Raw genomic sequence first — 13,085 nt, 5'->3', positions numbered from 1 at the left:
AAATTGGGCTCCAAGGAAGGGCCCCGAAGTTTAGGGAAGTAATATATATAAAATACCCCGAAAATTATTGAACCTACTAGATGGTCTAAGCGGTAGTATGCTGCCCTTTCTCAAAAGTGATGTGAGTTCGACTCTTACTGTTGTCGCCAGCGTTTCTCCCTTTTTTTGGGTAATGGTTAACCATCAGAACAAAAATATTTAGATTTTACTTTAATATTTTAACATTTTTCTTTAACAAAAATACGTTTTTGCTTTAAAATTTTAACATTTTTTACTTTTGCTTTAACAAAAATATATTTTTGCTTTAACATTTTGTTGTAGCAAAAACATATTTCCTTTAACATTTTAATTCACAACAAAAATATGTTTTTGCTTTAACATTTTTTTATTTTTTTACAAGCTCAAAATTAACTGCCACTAAAAAAAGTTTATTTGATGGATATATATACCCATTTTTGAATTAAATAATAAAAATTGATGTCAGTTCGCACACGACTTTGAAACATATAAGACTGGGTGACCCATCTGCAGAAAATTCCTAGATCCGCCACTGACCGCCGCTGCCTTGAATCGTTCAAGCCTTCCAACAACCTACGGAATCCAACGCCGGCACCCACCGGAAGAACATTTTGATTAGCAGTTACAAAGTATGGAGAAGGCTCTTGGAATTAATCCGGAAGTTTGATGATCAAAACGATCATATCTTTTTTCAAGAGACAAACTAAAAAACTCCCTTGGACATTTCTCAGTTTTGGAGCAAGAGGGGGCTGCACTCATATATTCGGTAGCCTCGAAATCCCAAATGAGCCGCATATATATATATATATATATATATATATATATATATATATATATATATATATATATATATATATATATATATAGATGAAATCTTTCAAGTTGGTCAAGCACCTATATTGGCTTGTTCAGAGTTGCTCGAGCAATCACAACTAATGCACGTAGCCTTATTTTCAACCCACGGATTTTGAGATCCTTTTTCCTTATTCATCTGCCATGATCACGAATTCCCTTGATTCCTTCCATCATTTTGTTTCTCTATCTCTCAATTACAATATAATTGATTTAGTTCCACTACAACAAATTTGAGATCTCCCAGAGGGTTTTTTTTAGTAACGCTTGGAAAAACCGTCGGTATAGATGGTGTACAAGTTATTTATGAGAGCTGCAGCTATGGAGGATGTGAACCGATCGTACAGAGCTGCCTATGCCCTTTCTTTGGGTTCGTTTTGCCTATGAAAATAGAAAAGTCAAACAAACTTCCATCTCACATTCATTCCTTCTCTTACTACAATAAGTTTCCGCCATCGCCCCTTGGTTTCAGAGAACAAGGTTTTGGCTTGTTCATCTTCTCTCCTGTGGGAGACGAATCGAAGAAATTAGGTTAAGAATCAAAGCCTTTAAGGAGTTGGAACGGTGAAACGGTGGAAAACCAGAAAGATAGCCCATGCGGCTTCCACAGAAACGGATTTCTCACAATACACAAGGTCCCTCTCGGCCCTCGCCTGACAGCTCATTTGATATGGAAAGCATGGTAAAAGTCTTTCATTCTCACCCTACCCGTATTGAATGAAGGTTGGTATGAGCATGAAAACTTCGATTCAAGATTGCCCCTCTCTTGTCAGGGTCTTGGTTACTTAACGATTTTCTAATCCTAAAATAATGGGTTGCCTTGCCCCAAGCGTAAGGCTGAGACCGACGTAGTACAATATCCGGTAAGTCCAGAGTCGAATCCACAAAGACGGTAATGTGTGCTGACTAAAAACTCGGGTTGTTACTGATTAAAACGGGCTCTTAGGTAGCCACCCCTTGTCGATTGATTGAGATTTACTAAAACCTAGAAATTGATTGTACTTTTCAAATAATTAAATGAGGTACAATCGTAGGGTTCATAGCACTCGTAACCAGTCCGGATTAACATGCTCCATTCGGTGTTCTTAAAAACGTTCAACTTTAGATTGAAAAAGATACCCCGCAAGATGCGAGACACTATGGTCGCTGTTTACCCATGTGCAGCGAAAAATGAGTTTTGGACCCTCATTCTCCCGTTCACATGGGCTCTGACAATGCCTGGGTTCGTCTGCGGGAAGTATTTTTTCAATCTTAAATCGTTTTTTCATTGTTTTGAAAATAGGAGCAGTGTCCAAACTAGACACGGTGTGCTACTCACCCCGCAATCCTACCTATAAGACTACTCACTAATCATTATGCATGAGAAAGGAGAAACCTTGATTTGAATCATACTTCTAACACTAGAGAAATAAAATAAACAATAAATATCAACTAATCAAATACTAGCGAATAACTTTTATTAAAAAATATAAATTAAAACTAATTACCGGAGTGCGAGTAATTGAATAAAGTATCAAAAACTTGAAAGAAAAAGAGAACACTAAACAATGTTGACCGCAATCCCAGTTCTTCGTTCGCAGCTCTCGGTCGCGTGATCCCAAAAAGATATCACGGCAGGCCTTTTGTTTTTTTCGGTTCTATGAAAAGTGCTACAAAAAGTGATCCCCTTTGTGCGCAGCTTTCTTTTCATTTTATAGTCCTCCGTAGTCGGTTCCCAATTGCTGCTTTTAATTTGTTTCATGAAACAAATATTAGTGGGCCAATTTCATTTGGTCCAATTACTATGCTTGGGCCCAGTTAAACAAAACCCTTGTAAACTTTCTGGTCCAAGTAAATAACTAATACATATATACCTTGACCAAATTTTCAACCAAATTAGTACGTGGACCACGGTAAAAAATATGTTGTGGCCAAAACTGGTACTTCTCTTCTTGACCTCTAATAAGACCCACCATTCGAATTAAGTTGTTCACGGGCTTCACTTTGACGCCAAATTTAACTTCGTGCTTTTAACTCCAAATATTATCCATCGGCATTGAGAGTCCTGAAACGCAAATAACAAATATCAAACCCCAAGTAGCACGTTAAACGGACATAACAAGCCTAAGTTAGGGGGCATAAATAGGCATATTTACGCACCCATCACATCCCCCAATTTACACTTTGCTAATCCCTAGCAAAGAAAAGATAAACAAATAAAATAAAACAACTGACTTAGGGATAGATCTTTTAAACCCTCGGGTGGCCCCGGTAGGACGAGTGAAGTCTCGTAAGAGTTTTTAGCAGTGATCACCCACAAAACACCGCGGATCCCTTTACTTGGAACCCAAAAATCTGCAATGCGACTCATTGATATGCCAATGCCAAGAATATAGCATATGCGGAAAAAAAGCTCTGAAGGCTATCAAAACATAGAAATAAATCATAGCATCCATGCTTAGCGTGTGTGAGCAAGAACCTTAACCAGAAGTGAACCACAATCAAGTACTCTCTCTGGACCGAGTCTCGACTTCAATTCTCACTGTGTCATGCACTCAACAAAAGAAAACACTCGAAACAAGGTGCATTATGAACTCTCAAGTGTGCGGTTAGAAGTTATGCAATAAAGAATCAAAGTACCCCGCACACTTTGGACACAAAGAGAAAGCTTTTTACGGTAGACACTCGATCTCATGAAATGAATGTCAAGCATTAGAGACTGTATCTATCCATCAATCCATAACCCATTACCCCTAAGATCAAATAGGACTTTTATTCGGTTATATCGTTAGGTAAGGAAAAGTGCTTCAAAGGTTAGGATCATAAGCAAGTGTCCGAGACTAGACCAAAACAACATAGGGCAAGTATAACAATGTGCGCCCTCTTTCAACTTTTTTCAACTCCGCCATATCCCTCATATTCTTCACCCTTCACACAATTCCACGATGAAACAACTTGTTTTTTGTTTTTTTTTTTGCAACAAGTATATTGGTGTTTTCCTTCTTCTTCTTTTTTTTTTTCAAGTTTCAACCTCTCTTTTTTTTAGCATGGGGAAGAACACCACAACTCGAGTACAACATTCTCGAATACACTTACCATATTCTTTTCAAAAATTAACCTTCACATGATTAGCTTGCCATTCTCAAGGCATAATATGGTTTGCGAAGCTTAACAAGAAAAAGGCTCATGCAAGGATAAGTATTTAAGAAAAAGAAACAAACCGGCTCAATTAGCAAAAATGGCCTATTATCCTCTCCTAGGGGCAATACAACCAAGTAACGGTCCAATCCCAAAGAATAAAATAACAGGCATGTATTAAGTCTCAACATTTGACGACAAAAGATAATGAGATCAACAATGATTAAGCCTCTCTCTTTTTTTACGACAAACGAAGAATTTATGTGACACCACTCCAAAGAAAGGCAAGGCACTAAAGCTCACATGGGCATAAGTCTCCACTAATCTAGCCATTGAAAGCACTCAAGTCACAATTCACAAGCAGTCAAGGTCCAAGAAACTTGCAGTGCAAAGATGCTAAGAGTGTATGCCAGGATAAATTCCTATCGCCAAGCTAACAAAAAGAACTACCATGCAACATAAATATTCAAGGAATGCCCAGTAATTCTCAGCACAAGCAACCAACAAGTAAACATTGCAATCTCCAAGTCTCAAGTAGAAAAGATCCAACAAGTACTTTTTAAAACTTTCTAATTTTCAATTTTGTTAACAAAAAGCAAAGTGACCCATCCTCCAACTTAAAACGGCACTGTCCTTAGTGACACCTCAAACATAGAAAAAGAAAAGAAAAGCCGAAAAGAGAGAGGAGAGATATCACCTCACGTAGGAGCAACAAAAGGTAAGGCAAAAGAAAATGTGGGAGTCATCCCCCAACTTGAAGTGTTGAACCTGCAGTTTGTTAGTCCCACAACACAAAATAAAAGACATTAGTATCGCCCGACTCATGTTATCCGGGCTCCCACAGATAAAAATATAAGAAAAATAAATACTCCACCAAATCTTCATGCGATCAACGTGTCATACTTTTTCCCCTATCTCTCGCTGGTGGGGCAAGGAATGGGTGGCTATACAAGACCATTATGCATTTTTGTTTTTTGTTTTCTGTTTTCAATTTCCCCCCTTTTTTTTCTTGAATTTTCTTTCGGTCTTCCTATTGTCAGCTCACTGGGCTGACGATAAACACACTAGAAGATAAGAAAAACACGCATTCCTGTGTACTTTTTGTATTCTTTAATACACATTCACATGCTCACTATTGTCAGCCCATTGGGCTGATTTTAGAATTTTCCTTTTTCTTTTTCTTAATGAGAAATACAAGAACAACTGAATAAAAACAAGAAATAAAAGAATAACGAAATAAAAGACAATTATACAAAGATTGTGCCAATAGCAAAAGAACTTAGTAAAATCCAATGTCACCGATACAACATTGCCCTTACTAACTGCAGCTGGGCACATAATCCTTATTTTAATAGCAGCGTGCGAAGCTATAAAACCCAAGTCAATGATGGGTACACCTATTGCTAGGGGCCAGGTTCACTTCTTAGTGAAGAAAGTGGTACACAAAAGCTACCCGTCGGAATTTAAGAAGATGGGGCGCCCAACGGCTCAAGAACTGGGTCCCAAACGGTGCCACACATATCCTCTACTGCAGGCTTCTCTATCAAACTCCCTACCTCTGGAGAATCTAAGAATGACGCCTCCTCGGCGGTTAAGGCTATCTCCAGAGGATCTTTATACAAAATACTATCGACATGCTTTTGCACCAGTGTGTCGATTAAACTCACCTCATACACTTCCTCATCATCTTTGACTTGGCTATCCACATTAAACACTTGCACCTCCATTTTCAAGTCCCCAAGCGACAATTGGACTTGTCCAATTTTGCAGTTCATGACGGCACTAGAGGTGGCTAGAAAAGGACGGCCAAGGATAAGAGGAGTCTTCTCGAAGATCTCCGGTATCGGGCACGTATCCAGGACAATGAAGTCGACTAGAAAAAGAAACTCGCCCACCTGAATCAGAACATCCTCCACCACCCCCTTTGGAACTCTCATACTTCAGTCAGCCAACTGTAGCGTGACTGGAGTGGCTCTCAAATCACATAAGCCCAGCTTCAAGTATACCGAATATAGGAGCAAGTTGACACTTGCTCCTAAATCCAGCAAAGCCTTATCGAACTTTTGGCCAGCGATCGCTATAGGAATGATAGGACAACCAGGGTCCTTACACTTGGTAGGGATCTCAGCCTGGAGAATGGAGCTCACTTGCCCCGTCAGAAGCACTTTGTCCTGACTCTTAGTTCTCCGCTTTGAAGTGCATAGATCCTTCAAAACCTTTACAAACTGAGAAATGGCGTCAATGGCTTCTATCAAAGAGATAGGAAACTGAACTTTCTTGAATAATTCAAGCATTTGAAAGTTCACATTGACCTTAGGTTTCCCCACCAAGCAATTTGGATATGGAGCAATGGGTGACAACAGAGTCATGGGTGCTGCAGGTGCAGGCACCACCACTTCAGGAGACTCCACCTTTTTTTATTCCTTAGGGACACTTCCCAAGTCTAGGATGACTGCTGGCGCAGCTACCGGCACCGGGGGTGGAACCGATTTCTGCTTTGTAGGTAAGTCCTTGTCGATCACCATTCCACTTCTGAGAGTGGTGATCGCCTTAGCCTCTTCCAGACTAGGATTCAAATTACTTGGGCCAGAAGAATCGCCCATAAAGTGAGTACCGGCGGCATTAACTAGAGGTTGAGAAGGAAACTTTCCCTTCTCTTGATGGACTTGTCCAACTACTGCCGTCAACTGGATCAATTGGGTCCTAATGTCACCAATTACCTGATTGGTTTGCTCAGTAAAGCTAATTTGAGACTGCATGAAAGCCTTCATCATCTTATCAGTCTGCTTATCCCGCGGGGGATGGTTAATGCCAGGGGGTGGTCCAAAAGATGAAGGACCGAACCCCTGCCATTGTTAAGGCGGGTAATGAAACTGAGTCATTTAGCCTTGAGGAGGCTGGAATTGCTGAACTTGCTGTTGAGGCGGTGCCTAAGAATGCATTTGAGCTTTTTGATCCCTCTAACCCAGAAGTGGGTTTTGGGCCCACCCAGGATTGTAGGTATTTGAATAAGGATCCTAACGCTGGTTAAGCGTGTTCACCTCAGCCTGATTACTAAGGTGTGCGTCTTTAACAATGGGAAACGCAGGGCAAGCAGTGACAAGATGCCCCGGACACTCACATAACGCACACACCTCCCAACTCTCACCTCATTCTCCTGATGGACTTGCTTAAGCTTCAAGTCCTCTAATTGCCAAGCCATTCTGTCCAGTTGAAACTGGACATTATGCTCTCGCACGCTCGATGAAAAAATGCCAGACCCACTGGGTCCCTATGCAGCCATGGCCCTATCACCGAGTTTGGAAGGTTCTCAACTTCGGTGTTTCTCTGCCAACTCGTCAAGAAAGTCCCACGCTTCGTCTGGGGACTTGTCTAGAAAATCATTCTCCTTACAGAGATACTCAATCTGTTGGGTTGTCGCAATATTCAAACCCAAATAGAAAAAGGACACCAATTGGTGTTTCATGAACCCATGATGCGGTAAGGACAACAGCAAGTCCTTGAACCGTTCCCAACACCTCAAAAATGACTCGCCCCAGACTTTCTGCTTATACGACTGGACTTGGCGAGTCAGGTACTTCGATTTACTCTCCGAGATATATTTCTTGTAAAATAAATCTCGGACAGCAGCCCATGTTGTGAGAGACTGTGGCTTCTGCATCCGCAGCCACTTATCCGTATTGTCCTTGAGCGAGGCTGGGAAAAGTTTAAGGCAAGCATTCTCCCACTAAGAAGTGGTGGCAAGAGTGCGCACCAACCCCTCAAAATAACATACGTGCTCATACGGATCCTCATTCTACTTCCCATAAAACAGAGGAAGGGCGTTGTGCGTACCAGGCTTTATGGTGAAAGCATTACGTGCTTCCACTGTCTCGGTTGGTAGAACTATTGGACCGAGAGGAGTGGTCCTCTCGGATGCATGTGTGCACGCATCGACATGGTGGCTTTGCCATCGGTGGTTCAATTATTAAATCAACGAATAGGCTATCGATATCAAACGACTCACCACTAAAGATTCTTCCTCCACGATTACTCTCGGAACTCTCTTAATGGCTACGAGACGCCTGGTATTGTCTCGATAGTACTTAGGCTTTAGAGGTGATTGCTTTCCTACGATGGAGGATTGCTTACCTCTACCTATGTTGACTCGAAACAACTAAAAAAAGTAAAAAAAAATAAAAAAAAAATAATTACCCGAATTCTTAACACATGTTACTGTCCCCGGCTACGGCGCCAAAAATACTTGACGATTTTCTAGTCCTAAAATAATGGGTTGCCCCAAGTTTAGGGCTGAGACCGACGTAGTACAATATCCGGTAAGTCCGGAGTCGACTCCACAGAGACGGTAATGTGTGCTGACTAAAAACTCGGGTTGTTACTGATTAAAATGGACTCTTAGGTAGCCACCCCTTGTTGATTGATTGAGATTTACTAAAACCTAGAAATTGATTGTACTTTTCAAATAATTAAAGAAGGTACGGTCGTAGGGTTCATAGCACTCGTAACCAGTCCGAATTAACCTACTTCATTCGGTGTTCTTAAAAACGTTCAACTTTAGATTGAAAAAGATACCCCGCAATATGCGAGACCGTATGGTCGCCGTTTATCCATGCGCAGCGGAGAATGAGTTTTGGACCCTTATTCTCCCGTTACATACAATGTCTGGGTTCATCTGCGGGAAGTATTTTTTCAATCTTAAATCGTTTTTCATTGTTTTGAAAATAGGAACAGTGTCCAAACTAGACACGGTGTGCTACTCACCCTGCAACGCTACCTATAAGACTACTCACTAATCATTATGCATGAGAAAGAAGAAACCTTAATTTGAATCATGCTTCTAATACTAGAGAAATAAAATAAACAATAAATATCAACTAATCAAATACCAGAGAATAACTTTTATTAAAAAACATAAATTAAAACTAATTACCAGAGTGCGAGTAATTGAATAAAGCATCAAAAATTTGAAAGAAAAAGAGAACACTAAACAATGTTGACCGCAATCCCAGTTCTTCGTTCGCAGCTCTCGGTCGCGTGATCCCAAAAAGATATCACAGTAGGCCTTTTGTTTTTTTCGGTTCTGTGGAAAGTGCTACAAAAAGTGATCCCCTTTGTGCGTAGCTTTCTTTTCATTTTATAGTCCTCCGTAGTCGGTTCCCAATTGCTGCTTTTAATTTGTTTCCCGAAACAAATATTAGTGGGCCAATTTCATTTGGTCCAATTACTATTCTTGGGCCCACTTAAACAAAATCCTTGTCAACTTCCTGGTCCAAGTAAATTACTAGTACACATATACCTTGACCAAATTTTCAACCAAATTAGTATGTGGACCACGGTCAAAAATATGTTGTGGCCAAAACTGGTGCTTCTCTTCTTGACCTTTAATAAGACCCACCATTCGAATTAAGTTGTTCACGGGCTTCACTTTGATGCCAAATTTAACTTCGTGCTTTTAACTCCAAATATTATCCATCGGCATTGAGAGTCCTGAAACACAAATAACAAATATCAAACCCCAAGTAGCGCGCTAAACGGACATAACAAGCCTAAGTTAGGGGGAGTAAATAGGCATATTTACGCACCCATCATTGGTGCCGAAGAAGATGAACTAATTAGTAGCATGAGAGGCATAGGAAGAATGGAGGTGACAGTGGTATTGATCGGAGCTAGCTCGATCTAATTAGTTAAAAAGCAAGATCCTTACAATCCATACAATTCTGATACTGGTGCCAAACCTTCACCGCCTCCTGGCTTCGAAGAAGGAGATTCTTCCTGCCCTTAAAAAGGAACTCTAAGAAAGAGAAGAAAAGTACCTAGGCAAGGGATCGAGTGGTTCATAAGGGCCCAGACACGGCATTTCCCCATATAACGTTGTGAAACCACTTTACACCTGAAAGGCACAATGGCCATGTTCCAACAATGGCAAAAAGGCATACTAAAAAGTACATGCAGAAGGCGCACTAATCAAATCCTCTTTTTCAACTCTATCCCTTCTTGGTCCCAACTAACCATGGTGTTTTGCTCTGGAAGTTTGTCCAAAGAGATTTGCATTGCGATATACCTGTTTAGCATGTAGGTATTAAGATTTAGGCGTAAGGCGGGGTGTGGAATTTACAAGACAACACACTAACAGAAAATTAGAAAAATTTGCCTCCAGAAAGATAAGGCGATGCCAAAAAGCCGTATAGCGGATAGAAAAAGGTCTAGGAAACTAGGCTATTGACCGTGGTTGGGTAACGAAGTTAGACCGACGAGATGAAGGACTAAATTCCCCTATTAGATAGGAGAGAGGCGGAAGAATTGATTCTATGAAAGAAGATTTTTAAGATAGGCAGACCAAGCTTCTTAATATAATACAGTGGCCATTGGTTAGTAGCTGACTTGAGGTCAAAGTTAAAACATTGGAGATAACCATTAATCCATGTTAGGGGCTTAGTATGTTCAAATGTCCCATCATTTGGTCAGAGTCAATTGCAACGTTGGACCTTTCAAGAGGAAATCACTAGGCTTGCCTTGGGGTCAAGCCAGATTTAAGACTCTTATTCCTTGGTTACCTTTTAACTCATAGACAGAAGTGTAACCGACATTAGGAGCCGAAACGGAAATCTGGGATCGTATCCCCATAAGATTGGAGTAGTTAAGGGGAAAGACAAGACAGAAAGGGGTAGGGTTCCGTATGATAACTTTCATGGACTGGGGGCATCACTTTAACTTGAGCTGCTAGGGCCATTAACCTTCCCACGTATGTTGCAAATGATTCATTGGAGTCGAGTTGTTTTATCTCTTCTGTTTCACGTCTACCTGAAACACTTAATTGGCTCATCGACCTTAGAGGAATGGATTGACCGAGCCCAGTGAATGAAGGTTTGTTTAGTTTTGCCTATCATAGGCTTATGAGACAGAGAGATAGAAGCAGTGAGGTATCAAACAAGCAGGATTGAGTCTCTCTACCAGGTGTTCTACCCATTTTTCGTGTGGTTTCCCGAGGATGACTATTTCTCAAGTTGTAGAGACCCGTGAATTATTCTATTTTCTTTAATCATTAAAATATGTGGAATAGGGTATTTTGAGGTTGTATTGATGTTTGGAGGTGTCGGTTTCAAGTTGGGGTCGAACCGGTGTCCGTTCAAAATTTTCATCTTTCTGCTCAATCGGTCCTGGTACTGCCTAATGCCCAGTACTGGTACCCAGTGTCCAGAACATGATCAAATCGAATTTTTGAAGGCTCCAGTACCGGTACTGGGAGTTGCTCAGTACCCGTACCCGTTGTGTTTTTCTGCAATTTTCAGCACGCTTTTTGAACCACTATAAATACCCCCCTTTACCATTTTTCACATCCAAAACCCACGAAATACATCTGGAAACACCCCCTCTCACCTACCCAACTCCAATCTCACCCAAAACTCTTGATTTCAACCTCAAATGTTCAAGATCAAAGGGTTTTCAACCTCAAAATCACTTGAATCTTTCATTTGGAGAACAAGGGGTAAGCTTTATGTTCTTGCTCTCATCTTTGGGCTCTCACCCACGTTTTTCTCTCTCTCTCCTCTCAATCACTTGTTGATCATTGTTCATTTATCTTATTTTTGGGTTGTATTCACTCTAGATCTTGTATTTAAGTTTTGGTGGAGCTCGTTTTTGGTGGATTCAAGCACATAACTCTCAGTAGATCTAGGGTTTTGCTCAAAACCTACTTTGGTAGGGATTTCTCTCTTTCACTACATGTATTGTGGTGGTTATGTGTGTTATTAGTGTTTGAATGCTACGCATGGTTTGAATGGATATACCTTAGGGTTTGATAATTTCATATCCTTGTAAATGTGGGTTTTTGTCTCGATTCTTGTGATCCTTGAGCTATTTGTGACGTGTTGAATGAGTATATGGTGATGGTAATGTGGATGTTGTTATGAAGTTAAATAGGGAGTTTGTTGTGACGCAAGGGGTGAAAACACAAAATCACAAAGGGTGGAGTTTACCGTAATGCAAGGGGTAGAAATACGGAATCGCAAGGGGTGAAAACTTGGTGGAAGTAGTGTGTGTTGTTGAGTGTATAGTTATTGGATTTATTTGTGTGTGCCTGTTTCTTGTATTCCAAATGAGCTTGAATCGCAAATAGTTTATTTCTTGCAACAAGAATTGCCTTCTAGCTTGATTCACGGTATTCATGCTTATCATTCCATTTACATATAGATTCTGAGCAGTGCTACGTGCACAGTAGCTGCTACACAGCAGCTGTGCACAGACCCCGTTTTCTTCCGCCTCGGGTCGCGCAAAGATGATCGGAGCCGCTCATTTTGTTCAAAATATGTCGTTTAAGGTCTCTGTAAAAAATGAGTTTCGTTCGATATCGTTAGGGCGTTAACAAAACACCCAAAATCACTTTAGAATTTAGGCCTACATTCTGAAGTGATTTTGGGTGTTTTGTTAACTCCTCTAACGATATCGAACGAAGCTCATTTTTTACAGAGACCTTAAACGACATATTTTGAACAAAATGAGCGGCTCCGATCATCTTTGCGCGACCCGAGGCGGGAGAAAACGGGGTCTGTGCATAGCTGATGTGTAGCAGCTGCTGTGCACGTAGCTTTTCTGATAGATTCTGTAGAGATTTTTCTACTGGGTTAGGGTAGCTCAACAAAATCCTTCTTTTCAAGTTCGAGTGCTGGGCAGTAGCTTGCATAGCATTGAATGCTCAGCATGGAAGATCTTTTTGGAAGCTAACCTCATTTTAGTTATTTAATCTTATTTTGAGGCCGATGTGCCAATGTTGCATATTTCCTTTAACAAGGGGACTTCGTTTGTAATTAAGCAGGTGAGAAAACTCATTTTGGGTATTATCTACTTTATGCGAATATCTTTTATCGAAATGAATTATATATTTATGATTAAAATCTAAGGCGTGACACAAGTGACCTGACTGGATGTTGTGACCGTAAGCGCTGTCCTTTCCCAGTAAAAACAGAAGGTAAAAACTCCTTACCCTGACCATTCCCGTAGTAGCCGTAATCGCAGTCTGGCCCTAGACACTAGTGGAACACGTGATTTAGGTTGGGTTGGTGATGGTAGGGGAGGTACGATAATAAGCCTTTCTGACAATG

This window comes from Rhododendron vialii, chromosome 9a, assembly GCF_030253575.1.
Source record: "Rhododendron vialii isolate Sample 1 chromosome 9a, ASM3025357v1".
Lineage (NCBI taxonomy): Eukaryota > Viridiplantae > Streptophyta > Magnoliopsida > Ericales > Ericaceae > Rhododendron > Rhododendron vialii.
Note: the sequence above shows the minus strand (reverse complement) of the source record.